Source organism: Triticum urartu, chromosome 5A (assembly GCF_056163025.1).
Source record: "Triticum urartu cultivar PI428250 chromosome 5A, HENAU_Tu73, whole genome shotgun sequence".
NCBI lineage: Eukaryota > Viridiplantae > Streptophyta > Magnoliopsida > Poales > Poaceae > Triticum > Triticum urartu.
The window spans coordinates 343,293,883-343,311,266 of NC_141877.1; the positions used below are offsets into that span (position 1 = coordinate 343,293,883).

Genomic DNA, 17,384 nt, shown 5'->3' on the forward strand with positions numbered 1-17,384 from the left:
TCACCTCCAAGAGAGAGAAGGAGTAGAGATGATCGTTATGAACGAAGAACCTCTCGCAGAAGCAAGGATTCGAAAAGGAAGGACAAGTCATCTAGGAGCTACACAAAATATCGGAGTAATCGACCACGGGTACCCCGAGGACGGCAACACGATATTTCAAGACACCGGGGCTAGCAAAGCCCCTCAGTCCGACTACCCGGCCGCTCCTGCCGGCTCCCCGTCCGACTGCTCTGACCAGCCGGCTGCCGACTGCGCCAACCAGCCGGCTGCCGACTACACCAAACAGTCAGCTGCGACTGCAACCCGACCCGACACCGACAAGACCCCGACGTGACGGCCATACCGCGGACGAGACGGCTGTACCTCATGTCATCATGTATAGTGTCACTTGTCCCTTGGCACTATTTATGAAGTGACCCAGGGGACAAGCATGACACCTCATCATGCCCCCTTGTTCCCATGCCACTACCTAGCTTACTTCCTAAGCTACCCACATAGCTTACATATCAAGCTAGCTCCACACTATATATATGGGCTCACATCCATCCATCTAGGGAGGATGAATTCCCTCACGCATGCATACATGCCACGCACGGTGGAGCACTCTCATGCCCACTTGCTAGCTAGCTCATACACCCATATAAGACATATGCAAAGCCAGATGCCTATGGCACTGAGCTCAGATACAGCTCCAGGAGCAACTCTGTACCAGATAGATATACCAGATATACTCAGACATGCAGGAGTAGGGGTGTTATCTCTCCGGAGAGCCCCGAACCTGGGTAACTAGCGCGTGCTACTCGCATACCCGCTCCCGGTCCTATCAGCAGCAGTCTTATCCTCACACTAAGCCCTTGTGGCATCTGTCGACTCGCAAGCCCCCCGTGAGAATACCATGACAGTTGGCGCCCACCGTGGGGCGGTACTATGCTACCGCGCTGCTGCTGGTTTCGCAGTCCGGGCGGGACCATCTTCGTCATCTCCGCCGCGGCGGCGCGCCGTCTCTCCGATAGCGCTCGGGGGCTCGACTTTGACCCGCCCCCGGAGCGGCCGTGCGCGATGGCGCGTCCTCGCCGTCGGCTTCGCCATCTTCGTCTTCACCAACGCAGCGCCGACCGTCCGTCTGCGCGCGGGGCCTCGTTTCGGTCGGCCATGGCCATCCACGCGCCGCTCGCATCTTCTTCCCTCCATGTTGCACCTTGCTCCGGCTGAGTCGCGCGTCGCTCCTCCATATACCATCGGCTTGCAAGCTAGCTAGACGCAAGTCAACCGTGGTCATACACTACCCATACACCATTCGTATATATGTTGTACACTTTCCAGACGCAAGCAAGATATGCCTAGTATACTGCTCATACAATGGCTGGACGCCACCCATACTCTGCTCACGGTGGCTGGACGCGAAAAGGACAACGCACGCACGACAGCCGACTGTGGCCTGCACGTCCTGCTCGCGCGCTATTCCCGACCCTGTGTCTGCGCGCCCGCGCATGTCCCCGTGTCTGCGCGCCCGCCGCCTGGGTCGCTGTTGCCGCCTCCCGCGGCTCTGCTCCTCCGCCCGTCTTCGGCCACCCCGGGCCCGGCTTCGCCCGTCGCCGGCTCCCTCGCGCCCATAGCCGCCGGCACCGGCGCTCGTCGTGTGCGCCGCTGCCGCCTCCCGCGCGCCGGCCGGGTAGCTGCTGCCGAGTCCGCCTCGCCTGGCCGGCCTCCCCCGCGTCGGCTGCTCCTCCGCCTGTTTCCGGCCGCCCCAGGCCCGGCTTCGCCCGTCGCTGGCTCCCTCGTGCCCATAGCCGCCTGCTCCGGTCCCGCTGTGCTGCTACGGTGCCCCGACGCCTCCCCGCCGGCTCCACCTCCGACCCGGTCCGCCGCCTCCGCTGCCGCACCGCATCCAGGCCGCCGGCTTCTGCCGCGACCCGGCCGCTGGCTTGGCGTGCCATCCGATCTCCGCAGCGTCCCGCTCCTACTGACTGCTCAAGCGGCGAAAAGAAGAGAAAAAAGAGAAAGAGAAAGAGAGAGGCCGGCTGGTTCGGCACAGTGCGCCGGCTGAAGCAGAGAGAAAAGTCAAAGGGCCGACTGCAAAAAAAAAGAGGTCCGACTGCCCACATGGAGTCGGACAGAGAGAAGAAACAGAAAGTGGCCGGCTCCCGCCACCCGGATGGTCGGGTCGCGCCCGTTTCCCGGACGGCCGGCTCCTGCCACCTGGGCAGGCCGGGTCCTCACGCCCGCTACCCGGCTTTAAAAAAAATAGTTGTGTCCGATTGTTCTCAGCTGGCGCAAATGAAGAAAAAAGAAGAAGACAAAGTAGTCGTCGGGAGATCCGGCCCAACTGCTCAGCAGTCGGCCTGAATCTCGGGGGCTACACCCAGCGGGTGTGCTGACGCGCCCCCGTGAAGAAGAAGACAAAGTAGCTGCCGGGAGATCCGGCCCGACTGCTCAGCAGTCGGCCCGAATCTCGGGGGCTACACCCAGCGGGTGCGCTGACGCGCTCCTGCAAATATGAAGACAAAGTAGTTGCCGGAAGATCCGGCTCGACTTCTCAGCAGTCGGCCCGAATCTCGGGGGCTACACCCAGCGGGTGCGCTGACGCGCTCCCGCGAAGATGAAGACAAAGTAGTCACCGGGAGATCCGGCCCGACTGCTCAGCAGTCGGCCCGAATCTCGGGGGCTACACCCAGCGGGTGCGCTGACGCGCCCCCGCGAGAGAGTGAAGACAAAGTAGTCGCCGGGAGATCCGGCCCGACTGCTCAGCAGTCGGCCCGAATCTCGGGGGCTACACCCAGCGGGTGCGCTGACGCGCCCCCGCGAGAGAGAGAAGACAAAGTAGTCGCCGGGAGATCCGGCCCGACTGCTCAGCAGTCGGCCCGAATCTCGGGGGCTACACCCAGCGGGTGCGCTGACGCGCCCCCGCGAGAGAGAGAAGACAAAGTAGTCGTCGGGAGATCCGGCCCGACTGCTCAGCAGTCGGCCCGAATCTCGGGGGCTACACCCAGCGGGTGCGCTGACGCGCCCCTGCGAGAGAGAGAAGACAAAGTAGTCGTCGGAAGATCCGGCCCGACTACTCAGCAGTCGGCCCGAATCTCGGGGGCTACACCCAGCGGGTGCGCTGACGCGCCCCCGCGAAGAAGAAGACAAAGTAGTTGTCGGGAGATCCAGCCCGACTGCTCAGCAGTCGGCCCGAATCTCGGGGGCTACACCCAGCGGGTGCGCTGGCGCGCCCCCGCGAAGATTGCAGACAAGAGAAGAGTTCTGTCCGACTCCCCCAGCCGGCAGAAGAGAAGAAAAAGGACATTGCAAGACGCCTCGCCGCCTGGCCGGTCGAGCCTGACCGGCCGAAACCCCCCTTCGAGCACCCGGGGGCTCGAAGGCTACACCCAGCGGGTGCACCGACGCGCTTCGCGAGCGCCGAGTCGCGCCGGCTGTTTTCGATGACCGCGACTACACAAAATCAATGTGAGCTCCTCGCCCGCATATTTTTGCATCACGCAAGCACGGATAACCCCGAGCGATGCTCGGGTGCTATCTCCGCATTTTTTATTACAGTTGCATCACTGTTCACCCCGGCGCCAGCCAGAGTTGGCCCGGGGATGGCCGCTTGGCCTGAGACGTTAGTTCCCGCAGACGGCTTAGTAGCGTGCGCAGTACCAAAGGCTCACTCTTAGTCACAGACCGCAGAGCGGCTGTCCGGCTAGCAAGGGTGAATGCTGGAGGCCACCCACGCGAAAAACGTCCGGGAAGAAAAACGGTTCGGGCGACCCGGCCGTTTTCCTTTACAAGTATCTACTTGGTTGAATCTGCTCCTAGACTCTGAGTACTGTACACTCCACTTCGCGGCCCACTCTTAGCCACAGACCGCAGAGCGGCTGTCCGGCAAGCAAGAGCACAAGCCAAAAAGCGGAGGGAACACGAAAAAGATTAAGGGGGCTCGGACGAAACCGAGTCGGCACCCTCCGCATAAAACTTGCAATGCTAAAAGCAAACATTTGATATATCCGCATGGACTAACTTTGTCTTTTTTCATGATCATTTCCATGAACACTCGCCAAAAAACCTCCGCCCAACTTTGCCAAGTTGCCCGGAGGCTTGGGGGCTATTGTCGGAGTAATCGACCACGGGTACCCCGAGGACGGCAAGACGATATTTCAAGACATCGGGGCTAGCAAAGCCCCTCAGTCCGACTGCCCGGCCGCTCCTGCCGGCTCCCCGTCTGACTGCTCTGACCAGTCGGCTGCCGACTGCGCCAACCAGCCGGCTGCCGACTGCGCCAACCAGCCGGCTGCCGACTGCGCCAACCAGCCGGCTGCCGACTACACCAAACAGTCGGCTGCCGACTGCAACCTGACCCGACACCGACAAGACCCCGACGTGACGGCCATACCGCGGACGAGACGGTTGTACCTCATGTCATCATGTATAGTGTCACTTGTCCCTTGGCACTATTTATGAAGTGACCCAGGGGACAAGCATGACACCCCATCATGCCCCCTTGTTCCCATGCCACTACCTAGCTTACTTCCTAAGCTACCCACATAGCTTACATATCAAGCTAGCTCCACACTATATATATGGGCTCACATCCATCCATCCAGGGAGGATGAATTCCCTCACGCATGCATACATGCCACGCATGGTGGAGCACTCTCATGCCCACTTGCTAGCTAGCTCATACACCCATATAAGACATATGCAAAGCCAGATGCCTATGGCACTGAGCTCAGATACAGCTCCAGGAGCAACTCTGTACCAGATAGGTATACCAGATATACTCAGACATGCAGGAGTAGGGGTGTTATCTCTCCGAAGAGCCCCGAACCTGGGTAACTAGCGCGTGCTACTCGCATACCCGCTCCCGGTTCTATCGGCAGCAGTCTTACCCTCACACTAAGCCCTTGTGGCATCTGTCGACTCGCAAGCCCCCCGTGAGAATACCACGACACAAAACGAAGACATCAAGCTCATGTTGGTGAATGGGTATGCGGTTCCGACTCCGACCATCACTCCGAGAGAAGTTATCACTCCGACTCCGAATATACTCAAGATGAAGGTGTTGCTGGTCTAGCACCTGTGTCAACCAACTCCTATGACATATTTGACTCACCAAATGAAGGAATTGGAAGATGCTTCATGGCTAAAGGCCTAAAGGTATCACACCCCGAGTATGTTGATTTGAATAGTGATGAAGATGATTTGCTAGGTGATGATGATTTACTTGTTGACAACTCTAGTGATGAAAACTATGATGAAATTGCTATTAATCATGCTAATCAAGATAAAACGAATGATGATGATAAGAAGGAGATTGAGCGTCTAACTAAATAACTAAACACTCTTAAGTTAGCTCATGAAACTACCTTGGAAAATCATCGAGAGCTTTTAAAAACTCATGAGAAGCTACGCTTTGAAAAGCTCAACCTTGAGCAAGAGCATGGGTTCTTAAAAGCAATCAATGATGATCTTCGCAAGAAAAGTTCTTCTTACATTGCCAAGCGTTTACTCTTGTCTACTTACATGCCACATGTAAAAACTAGCAACAAGAGTAAGAAAGATTCTTCTTCTAGTAGTAACAATAATCATATTAAATCCAACATTGTTACTTCTAGTAGTTCTCTTGATTCCACTAATGATTCTCTTAGCCAAGTTACACTTGAGCAAGAAAATAGCTTATTGAAGGGAATTACACAGAAAGGTGGTTACAAGAGCCTTGCCGGGAGTAAGCAATTTGAGGAAATTGTACGCAAGCAAGGAAGGCACCGGAAGAATCAAAGTGTTGGTTTTGAACGAAAGTTCAATCCCAATGGAGTTGAGTGGGAAGAAGATCAATACCCCAAGACGAAGTGTGTTCCCAACAAGAGAAGTATGATCCTACTTCTTTCCAAGGGACACAAGCTCAAGATGATCTTCCACCACAAGACCACAAGCAAAAGGGCAAGGACAAGCTTCAAGAGGACATTGATGCATTTGAAGAAGCTCCTAAGGCCTTGGTCAAGTGGGTTCCCAAGACTACATCAAGTTCTACTTCATCAAGTACGACTACAACTCCAAGGATTCCCATCAAGATGATGTGGATCCCGAATAAGAAGAACTAGAGAGTTCTTGAGGGTGACTCCGCCAACATACTTCACTCATATAATTTTGGCGAGGACAAGTGCAAACAACTTCCACATATTGCACTAGTTCAAGGAGTCACAAACCCTCTTGTTTGTAAGACAAGGGACAAGGTAACCTAATGCTTTCATGGACATCATCTTGTGTGAACATCACTATATGTCTATGGATATCTTTGTTTGTTCCTTGTGGGACTAACCCGTGTGGGTATTGAAAGTGCAACTCACTCCAATGGATTGCTCCAAATGATCTACATCAACATTGAGCATCCACATCTTCAACATCTACATGAAGTCATCATCGACAAAACCCAAGGTTAGTTCATCCCTCTTAGGGGGGATATCACATCTAGGGGGAGCTTTACTCTAAAATATTGAGCTAAAGCAACTCTAATGGTGTGAACACAATAATGATTTATGTAAAAGTGGTAACCCTACTTGTGCTTAAATGATGAGTATGACCTACAATCAAATGTTCTCATTTGACTCCTTAGTCAATATACTCATATATAGATGACCTAGTCATCACCAATTGCTTGATAGATGCTAGAGTGTTTGTGCATGCTTTTCCACATATTTCATTTGCCATTTTATTGTGTGAGCATGTTAATTGCGTATTTTACTCATTCGGGGACATCCATTTGTTGCTTTGATTGTTTGGCTATTTTTCTTTTGCCAAATGGATGGACAAGAATGCCTAAGAACTTCCTCTAGTTATCTATGCTTTTCTCGTCTCAAACCCTATTCATGCTACATCACAAAGTTTGATCAAGTCAGATTCGAACACTCTGTGTGAGGAGCACTCGGAGTCCCCGAATCGTCATAGACTTAAACTTCCAAAACCTCTCTGTGCATTTCGGTCTGACCGATTCATCCTTTTCAGTCTGACCGAGTTCACTGAGTTGATCTAGGTTTTCAATCTCGGTGCAACCGATTAGAACTTTTCGGTCACACCAAGTTGCAGTAACCGCTTGTGATTCTGCATCTCGGTGCCACCGAGTTGTTCCACTCGGTCACACCGACAGGGCCAGGATATATATACTGATGGGTGAGATTTTGGATATTTCTTCAAAACCCCTCAGCCCGCGCGTGTCCTGCTCTGCCGCCTCGGGTCTCCGGATCATCCTCTCGTCGCTAGCGACCTCCCGCCGTTGGTTTCCATCACCGTCAATGGATTTAAACGTCACCGTTGGTTCCATAGCGAGCTCATCGCCGAACTAGGGTATGAGTTTGACCCCTTGTGCATTCTTTTTTACTTCCGATTCTAAGCACAAGGTCAATGCCATGTTCTTTACCATGTTTGAGATCATCCTGTCTAGCAGAACATCCCATAGATTAGATTTGATTCGAAAATTTAGGGTTAGATTTCTGTCGAACTCATCTCGGACCGACCTAGTTGTGGAAATCGGTCTCACCGATTTGTCCTAGGCCATTGCACTTGCATTTTTCGGTCTGACCCGAAGTTGCAAATCGGTGCGACCGAGTTCGACTCTCTGTGAAACCCTGCCAATCTCGAAGTCACTGAACTATGTCTCGGTCTGACCGATTTCACCAGTTTAGACTCCAAAAGTTGCTTTGGTGTCACCAAGTTTAACAAATCGGTAGCTCCGAAAGGCTTTCTGTTGAAAACTAAAACTATTGACTCATTTGTTTTGAAAAACCTCTGCACTTTGTGATGTTCATCCACTCTACCTCATCTATATCCATTCATAGGGTCTGCTGTCAGTTTGCTTTGCCAGTATGTCTGATCAAAGTGATAGCCAAGACAAGTCAGAAGAGCAAGTGAACATGAGTGAGGGCACTAGTCCCTCTAGCAACTATGATGATGGCAGCAGGAGTACTCCAAGCAATTTTCCCAAAGCAGCTACTAGGCAGAGAAAGAAGAGGAATTCTGACTCAGAGGATGAGGACTATGTGGCTACTGAGGAGGAAGTGAGCTCCAAGAACAAAGTGTTGAAGAAGGAATATGGAACTACTACTGCAACAAAGCCTGGTTTGCACAAGAAGGCACCTGCTAAGAGGATTCCCATGTCAAAAGCCAGAGCATCCACTCTTGAGACTTCTAAGTCAACTGAAGAGGCTGCTGGTGAAGGCAAGAAGAGGAAGGAGAGGGTCAAGAAGACCATTGCCAAAGTTATTAGTAGATCCTCTATGATGAGAGATCTAGCTGAAGATGAAGAAGAGGAAGAGGATGCTGCACCAACATTAAAAACTCAAAAGCTGATGAGGGATGCCATCAAGTCTGGGGCTGCCCCTTCAAAGCCCAAGACTGCCCCCAAAGCATCTGCTCAAGCTTCAAAGACTTCAGAGCCCAAGAGAAGCACAAGAAATATTCCAGCTGCCGAGAAGAACAAGGCCCTAGTGCCTAAGATTGATGAAGAAGATGCTGAAGCCCAAGTGCTTAGGAAGCTCAAACTTAAGATTCCAGATCATGATGACAGCCATGCAGTGGCAGAAGACATGAACATCAGGAAGGATGCAGGTCTCGGACTTTGGAGACAGTCTGATCCATATGTTGTGAGGAGAAAGACTGTTGTGGACTACAAGTTCCATACCAAGGAGCAGCAAGATTTCTATGAGACCATCTTGCTTGACAAGAAGCCCATTGTGTGTGATATGAAGTGGGTTGATTGGGAGTACATCGATGAGAATGAATACCACTTTCCAGGAGTGCATAAGAGCTTCAGATCTTGTGGAGTAGATGACTTTGTGGGACAGAAGCTTACCAAATGGAATGATGAGCTCATTATGCAATTCTGTTCTACAGCTCATTTCTATCCAGATGGTAGAATCGTTTGGATGTCTAAAGGTACAAGGTATCAAGCAACTGTTAATGAGTGGGCTAAATTGATCAATGCCCCTGAAGAGCATTAAAATGACTTGGATGTCTATGCCAAGAAGAAGAAAGACCACAACTCAATGGCCAACATGTACAAGGAAATTCCAGACCAAGCATTGGAAACTCATAAGCTTGGGTTTGTTCACTATTTGTTGTCTGGATTGGCCACCATCAACACCAATCTGAGACATGATTTGTTGCCAAAATCTGAAGATCACAAGATGATCAGAGGTCATTCTATCAACTTGCTCCAACTGTTTGATGTGCCCCAAAAGTTTAAAGTCATGAGCCTAATTGTGGAAACAATCAAGAGGACAGCTGCAGATCAGAAGAGATCTTGTGGGTATGCTCCGCATATTCAGGTGCTCATCAACTCCAAGATGGGCACTGGCACTTATCTTTTGGACAAGGAGCATCTACCTTTGAGACCAGATTTTGAGGACAACACTGTTGTCATGAATGAAGAAGATCCTACAAATGTGCAAGCACAAGAAAAGAGAGAAGGCAAATGCTGAGAAGGCTACAAAGATGCCAAGTGTTGAATAGGCATCTCAAGTGTTCCTAAAGTCAAAACAAGATCAGCTTGCTTATCTGATTCAAGCAACTTTGAGGATTGAGAAGGGCTTGGCCACCCTGACTCAAAATCAGGAGAGCTTGGAAAGGATCATTGAAACAAGGTTCTATGATCTTGATCTTAAAGTGACTGAGATGAAGACAATAGTTGAGCAGCTCCAGGAAGAAGCTGAGGAGAGGAAAGGGTAGGCTACCACAGATGCCTTTTAGAGAGTGCCAAGAGGTCAGAGATGTACTGCAGTGCCCATGGCTGACACTAGAGCTACCACATCAGCACCAGCAGCCATAGCTTCGGTGCCACCTCTAGTTGCAACTCCATCAGCTCCAACAACTTCTACAGATGCTTTCGTCCTTGGAGTCCTCTCAACACCACCTCCCGGAGATCAAGCCTAGAGATACGCATAGCACTATGCATTTTCAAACTTTTTTGGTAACTTGTTGCCAAAGGGGGAGAAATGTATAGATCATAGGCTTCGAGAGAGAGTGTTTTGCTTCTTTTGTCTCTCTTTCTATTTGTTGATACTTTTGTGTGCTTGCTTAATACTTTATGTCTATGTGTGTGAGATACTTTTATGATCATGTGTTTGATCATATCCTACTTTAATGCTTATGCTTGAATGATGTTATGTTTTATATATCTTGTATGATCATTCACTTTGCTTGGTGATGAGTGCATGTTTTTACTTTCTATCATTTTGACATGGAAGAGTAACCCATGATCCTAATCGATTGTGCATTTGCATTCAAAAGCAAATTTTAAATAATGCACAAATTTAGGGGGAGCTCTTGCTTATCACATACTTCTCAAAGCGACGATGCATTTCAATCTTATTATAATTTGTCGAAGCTTTGATCTATATGTGTCATCAATTACCAAAAAGGGGGAGATTGAAAGTGCAACTATCCTTGGGTGGTTTTGGTAATTCCTAATAACATATACCTCATTGAACTAATGCTATTTCAAGATGATCATTTCAGAAAGTTCAATGATTGGCATGGCATGGATTAGGAATGTGGACCCCTCAAAATGCTAAGGACACATATTGGCTCAAGCTCAAAACTCTATATTTTCATTTTAGTGATCCAAGATCACATTGAGTCCATAGGAAAAGCCAATACTATTAAAAGGGGATGAGGTGTTGCTTAATGGCTTGCTTGCTCAAAATGCTTAGTGATATGCTCCAAAAGCCATCAACCACTTTCTCATATCCACATATGTCCCAAACCAAAAGTCAAACTCGGCCCCACCGAAATTATCTATCTGGCGCCACCGAATTCATTTGACATAGCCACTGCCAGAAATCCTAGTCATTTCAGTCTCACCGATAGGGGTCTCAGTCTCACCGAGATGGGATTGCAAACTCTATGTTTCCCTTCGTAACGTTTTGGTCCAACCGAGATGAGCAATCGGTCCCACCGAGTTCGCGATGCAAACTCTCTGTTTCCCTTTCGTAACATTTCGGTCTTACCGAAATGAGCGATTCGGTCCCACCGAGTTTGCCTGACCAACTCTCTACTTGCCTATTACAGAAATCGGACCTACCGAGTTTATGTGATCGGTCTCACCGATATTATGTTATGCCCTAACCCTAATGAAATCAGTCTCACCAAGTTGACATGTCGATCCCACCGAAAATCCTAACATTCACATTTTGAACTAAATCGGTCTGACAGAGTTTCATGATTCAGTTTCACCGAGTTTGATAAATTGTGTGTAACGGTTAGATTTTGTGTGGAGGCTATATATACCCATCCTCCATTTGTGGAGAGAGCCATCAGAACGTGCCTACACTTCCAGCATACATTTTCTGAGAGAGAACCACCTACTCATGTGTTGAGACCAAGATATTCCATTCCAACCACAAGAATGTTGATCTCTAGCCTTTCCCAAGTTGCTTTCTACTCAAATCATCTTTCCACCAAATCCAAATCTGTGTGAGAGAGTTGAGTGTTGGGGAGACTATCATTTGAAGCACAAGAGCAAGGAGTTCATCATCAACACACCATCTATTACCTTTTGGAGAGTGGTGTCTCCTAGATTGGTTAGGTGTCACTTGGGAGCCTCCGACAAGATTGTGGAGTTGAACCAAGGAGTTTTTACGGGCAAGGAGATCGCCTACTTCGTGAAGATCTACCCTAGTGAGGCAAGTCCTTCGTGGGCGATGGCCATGGTGGGATAGACAAGGTTGATTCTTCATGGACCCTTCGTGGGTGGAGCCCTCCGTGGACTCGCGCAACCGTTACCCTTTGTGGGTTGAAGTCTCCATCAACGTGGATGTATGATAGCACCACCTATCGGAACCACGCCAAAAATCTCCGTGTCTACATTGCATTTGCTCCCTCTAAACTCCTCCCTTTACCTTCATGTGCAATGATTTACATTCTGCTGCTATACTCTTAGAATTGCATGTGTAGTCTGATTGCTTGACTTGTGCTAAGTTGCTAAAATCTGCCAAGACTTAAAATTGGGAAAAGGATAGATTTTTATTTGGTCAAGTAGTCTAATCACCCCCCCCCTCTAGACATACTTTCGATCCTACAGGTTCCCCGGCGATGGGGCGGCGGCCAATGGCTTCGGCCGCCGCTCGTTGCACGAGTGGGAAGCCCACTTGCTGTTCGAGGCCAACATCCCGGTGCCTCCCGGCATGCGCGTGTCGGTGCGGTGGAAGCTCAGCGTCGGTGGCATCCCCATCCCCCGCTGCCCGACGTCACCGTGCGCGCCGACTACTTCACCGACGAGGTCGACCGCGTGCGGGTGTCGCTGACGGAGGAGCAGCGGGCCCTCCCGCAGTACGCCGCCAGCAACCATGAGGCATGGGCGGCGTACTTCCAGCACCGGCAGGCGCAGCGGCTGGCCTCCACCAACGGGGCGCCGGTGGTGCAGGGGACGAAGAACAGCGAGGGTCGCCGTCTGTGGTTGGGCACCCCCGGCCGCACTCTCCATGCCGTCCTCCGGCACCACGAGGGCGGCAACGACCCGTCGTTGATGTACCCTGCTGCCCCGCCACGCCAATGGATACCGAGGAGGACGGCGTCCTCTTCCTCCTCCTCCTCCTCCTCCTCCTCCTCCCGCTCCTCCACCTCTGGGTCGCCGACGTTGTTCAGCGTCAAGGCCGAGCCCGCGGAGACACCGCTCAGCCGGCGCACCCGCAGAGCCTGCATCATCATCAACGAGGGTGGTCATGCCTCCTCATCGGCTCCTTCCCACTTCGTCAAGCCAAAGACAGAGCCAGGGCTCGCCGCCGCCGTGAAGACGGAGCTCGGGCTCGCCTCCGTGAAGACAGAGCCAGGGCTCGCCGCCGTGAAGACGGAGCCAGAGCTCTCCGATGCGGCAGCCTTGAAGTGGGCGCGCGAACACTGGGCGCGGACGGAGCTAGAGCGCCAGTGTCGCGCCCTAGAGCAGATCGCCGCTCGGCGCCGTGGCCGCGACGAGGGAGGCGTCATCGTTCTCGACGACGACAGCGACGAGGACACGCCGCCACCGGTCCGTCAGGGCGACCCGGGCAGGGGTCCAGCAGGGGCGGCCTCATGAAGGAGGAGAAGGACGACGACAACGGCGATGGCGGCGACGGCGGCCACTTCGCCGTGCGCAACGCGTTCTTCGGCTTGTAGTTGCGGCCTTTGTTTCTTTTAAGTATTTCACTTTAAAACTATTTAAGTCGCTTAAGTAATGTCATGTTTGCCAAATGTTAGCCGAATCTTTGTCCCATTTGCCAATTTTAGCCGAATTCCTTTAAAAAAATAAAAACGCCTTCTGGGGACGACCCTGGGGCCGGTGACTGGGAACCCCAAAGCCCCCATGCCAATTTTTACGCCGGTTGGCGGCGATTTTACGAGCCCCCTGGGAGGCCAATGGCTGGAGATGCTCTAAGATACAAGTGTCCTATTTGGACACGACTCCATATTCTATCTAAACACAATACAACTACAAGACCAACTATAACCTACCTTGTAGAATAATATTCGACACAACTCTAATAATGGATTTATTTGCTGGCTAAAAGGAATTGATCTACTGGGTGGATTTGAAAAAAAAATGAAATTTGACAACCTATGAGGGAACTCGAAAATAGGATCTAAACTACGAGACCGATCTAATCATTGATTGACCGGGTGCCATGCCCCCGACGAGAGGAGATTAATCTCCTCGGGGCGGCGCTCTGCAGAAGTGGTGGAAGGTCCTAGGGTCGGCGTCGTTGGACAAACCGCTCTAATACCATGTGAAAATTGTAAGATGGGTAATATTTTTGTTGTGTTGATCTGTCTCTTGTAGGGGTATTTATAGAGTACAATATGAAGAAGAGAGACTTGGAGTAGAGAGCAAATCATACATGTTTAAACCTATTCTATCTCTAGCTCTTGTCTCTATCTTAAACACTAGGACGTCGATATCCACCACACGTGTGGTATAATAGGTATTCGCCCACATACCGTGTGTGGCATGAGCAGGGCAGCCCACACGGGCTGTGTGTGGGCGAACAGTAGAATTGCCGACATGTGTGGACGTAGGTACTTCGTGTCACACGCCCAACAAGTACTACTCATCCCCACCCCGTGCATGTGGCACGAAGCAAATATGCCCACACGTCCTGGCACAGCTACATTAGGTACCCACGGGATGACGATTTAGTTGCCATCTGGGATGGCAGATGTAGTTATCCAGGATGGCAAATATGGTTGTAAAAGCATGGCAACTCTCACTGTTTTGGTTAACTATAGTTGCCATGTCTAATTTATGGTAGTTGTTGCGTGTAATCAAACCATAATTGTCGTGTGTGATTAACTACTTGTCACATATGGTCAAACAATAGTTGCCATGTGTATTTACCTCGTTGCCACGTGTGGTTAATCACAATTGCCATGTATGTTTATCTGATTGCCACGTACGTGCAACTGCAGTTGCCGTCTAGCAAACGAATCATAGTTGCCATGTGTGTTTGCCTAGTTGCCATCCAACAACATACGACTGTCGTGTGGGCGAAAATCAGTTCACCCACACGCGCGTGGACTAGGTGGTGGCTGTGTGCGCAGAAACTAGTTCGCCCACACAACGCAGCTGGCAACCGTGTGTTGTGGGGCATGTGGGCGACCTCTCCAATGCCCACACACCATCCTTGTCCTACGTGGCACACGAAAACTGTCTCGGTGTGTCAAGATTCGTGCAAACTTAATTGGACGGCGATCCAGACGTGTGGGCGAGTTGCAGTGTTGCCACACGTGTGGGTGTTAGTGTTTTCGAAACACTATTATACTTCTAACAGACACCACACAACTTTGTTTTGATAATTTACCAATGTGAGAATAATTCAATCATTTGCTTTGTACTATTTCGCGAGGGGGACAAAAAAAGTACAGAGTGCTAGCATTGCACACTATTTGTTCTATCCACACTGAGTCCAAACTTTCTCGAATACGTAGGAGTGCGCGTATTATATTATATAGGAGGGAGGGGCAGAGAGCCCAAATCCACCGATGATGTTACAAATTTAGTACATCGTGAGCCAAGCTCCTACATCCGCACGGAAACAAGAAAGATCTGTATGACTACTCACCTAGCGCCCACCTTGATAATTCCGCGGCAACTTCAGCCCAGTCACCCTTAAGCAGTCTGGCTCTGAACCAAGCCATTCCCTCCTCCACGATCCTCATGATGAGACCAGCTAATGAGGGAGAGGCGCCATCGAATACAATGGCGTTGTGATGCTTCCAGATTTCCCATAGGACCAAGGAGATGATGACGCGCATGTTCTTCGGCTTATCTGCACACCAAGTAGCCAGAGTGTCGTGCCCTGCGGGTGTCCATGCAAGTTTGCCTATCGTGGTGCATAGAGTTCTCCAGATTGTCCGAGCAAAGACGCAAGTTAGCACAATGTGATTCAAGGTTTCTTCTTCTTGGTCGCAGAAAGGGCAAGTATCATTGTGTGGCAGCCCTCGCTGAGCTAGCCGATCCGCTGTCCAACACCTATTCTTCATGGCAAGCCATAGAAAGAAGCAACAGCGTAGTGGCGCTCTGGACTTCCACGTAAACTGCGTTGTGACTGACACCTCTCTGCCAACAAACTTCGCCACATAGGCAGACCGGGTTGAGTACTTGCCACCAGGTTCCCAACACTAGGACACCACATCCTACACGTCTTCCTGCAGTGTAACTTCCTGAACTCTTGACCACAGGTTCAGGTACTACCAAAGGGCCTGCAGGCCTAGATCTTGTTTGATATCGGATGCCCAGACTCCAGTGGTGATGGCCTCCTTAAGGGTTCTCGTTCTTCTTTTGAGCGGAGGGACGGCCTCATAAATTTGCGGTGCAATTTCCACAATGCGATATCCATCCATCCAGCGATCTTCCTAGAAGAGGGTCAGGCTTCCGTCTCCTACTGTTATCTTGGCTGCTGCATTGCAGAGTGCGGTCGATTCCTTGGGTACTTTGATGTCAAACTCACTCCACGGTCTGTTCTGATCCATCCGTTGTAGCCAGGGCCATCTGGCTTGCAGCACGACATTGAGCCAAGCCAGGTCAGGGATGCCTAGCCCGCCCGCCCACTTTGGCATACAAACTGTTGTCCAGGCCACCGAGCAGTTTCCACCATTCGCTTCCTTTTTGCCACATCACAAGAACCCTTGTATAATCTTGTTTATGGCATGAATTGTCTTCATTGGTGGTGCTAAATCAAGCATCGTGTGGATGGGAACCGAGCAAAGAACTGAGAGTATGAGGATGAGTCGGACGCTCTTCGGCAAAGTAGCAGCCTTCCAGTTCGGTAGGCACTGAGCAATGCGTTCCACCAGGCTGTGTAACTGGGCAGCCGAAGGCTTTCTGGGACAAAGCGGCATCCCCAGGTAGCGGCGTGGAAAAGATGCAAGCTCACAGCCCAGGGTAACCGTGGCCAGAGCTTTTTCTTCATTGGAGCAACGAATTGGGATTGCCGCCGTCTTGTTGAAGTTGACCTGTAGGCCGGAAGCCATCCCAAATAGGTGCAGTATGTGGGAGCAAGCATGAAGATCGATTTCCACTGATTTGAGGAAGACGGTTGCATCATCTGCGAAAAGGGACACCCGCTGCTTGAGACCATGGCTGGCAAGTGGTGTCAAGACGTCCATCTCCGTGGCCAGCTGAAAGAGATGGTGGAGCAGCTCCATCATAAGGATAAATAGCATGGGGGATAGAGGTCCGCCTTGCCGCAGGCCCTTGCAATTGAAGATTGGCGCCCCAGGCACTCCGTTGATCATGATGCGAGTAGAGGAGATAGCAAGGAGACCCATGATCCAGCTCAGCCACCGACTTCCAAAACCCATTGTTTGGAGAACTTCAATCAGAAAAGACCATTGTACCGTGTCGAATGCCTTCAAGATGTCCATCTTTAGAAAGATTGCAGGTTGACGGAGCGCGTGTAGCCGTCTTGCGGTGCTCTGAACGAACATGAAGTTGTCGTGCAGCGCTCTCCCTTTGACAAACGCGCTTTGGTGGATGCCGACCAAGTGCGGCAGCTCTAGCGCAAGGCGGCTTGCCAAAACTTTGTCAAAAATCTTAGCCAGCCCATGCATGAGGCTCACGGGTCTAAAATCTCGCAGCTCATTTGCGCCATCCTTTTTTGGCAGGAGCATGACCAGGGCTTTGTTGATCGTGACGAATCCCCTCAGATCTCCACGGTAGAATGTCGTGAAAGCCTTCGTAATGTCTCCCTTGATGATGGACCAACATGCTGTGTAGAATCGGCCGGTGAAGCCATCCGGGCCGGGTGCCTTGTCCAGGGGCATGTGCTTAATGGCTTCGAGGATCTCCTCCTCCGAGAAGGGTTCTTTGAGCTTGCGCAAATCCCGAGTGGGCATACTGATGGCATCCAGGTGAAGGTCGTGATCGCGTGGCGAGGTCA

General features: G+C 51.0%; 1 pseudogene; it reads left to right on the forward strand.

Moving 5' to 3' along the window:
• The first annotated feature begins 13,041 nt into the window (after positions 1-13,041).
• Positions 13,042-17,164, forward strand: LOC147971331 (uncharacterized; annotated as a pseudogene).
• Positions 17,165-17,384: the final 220 nt, after the last annotated feature.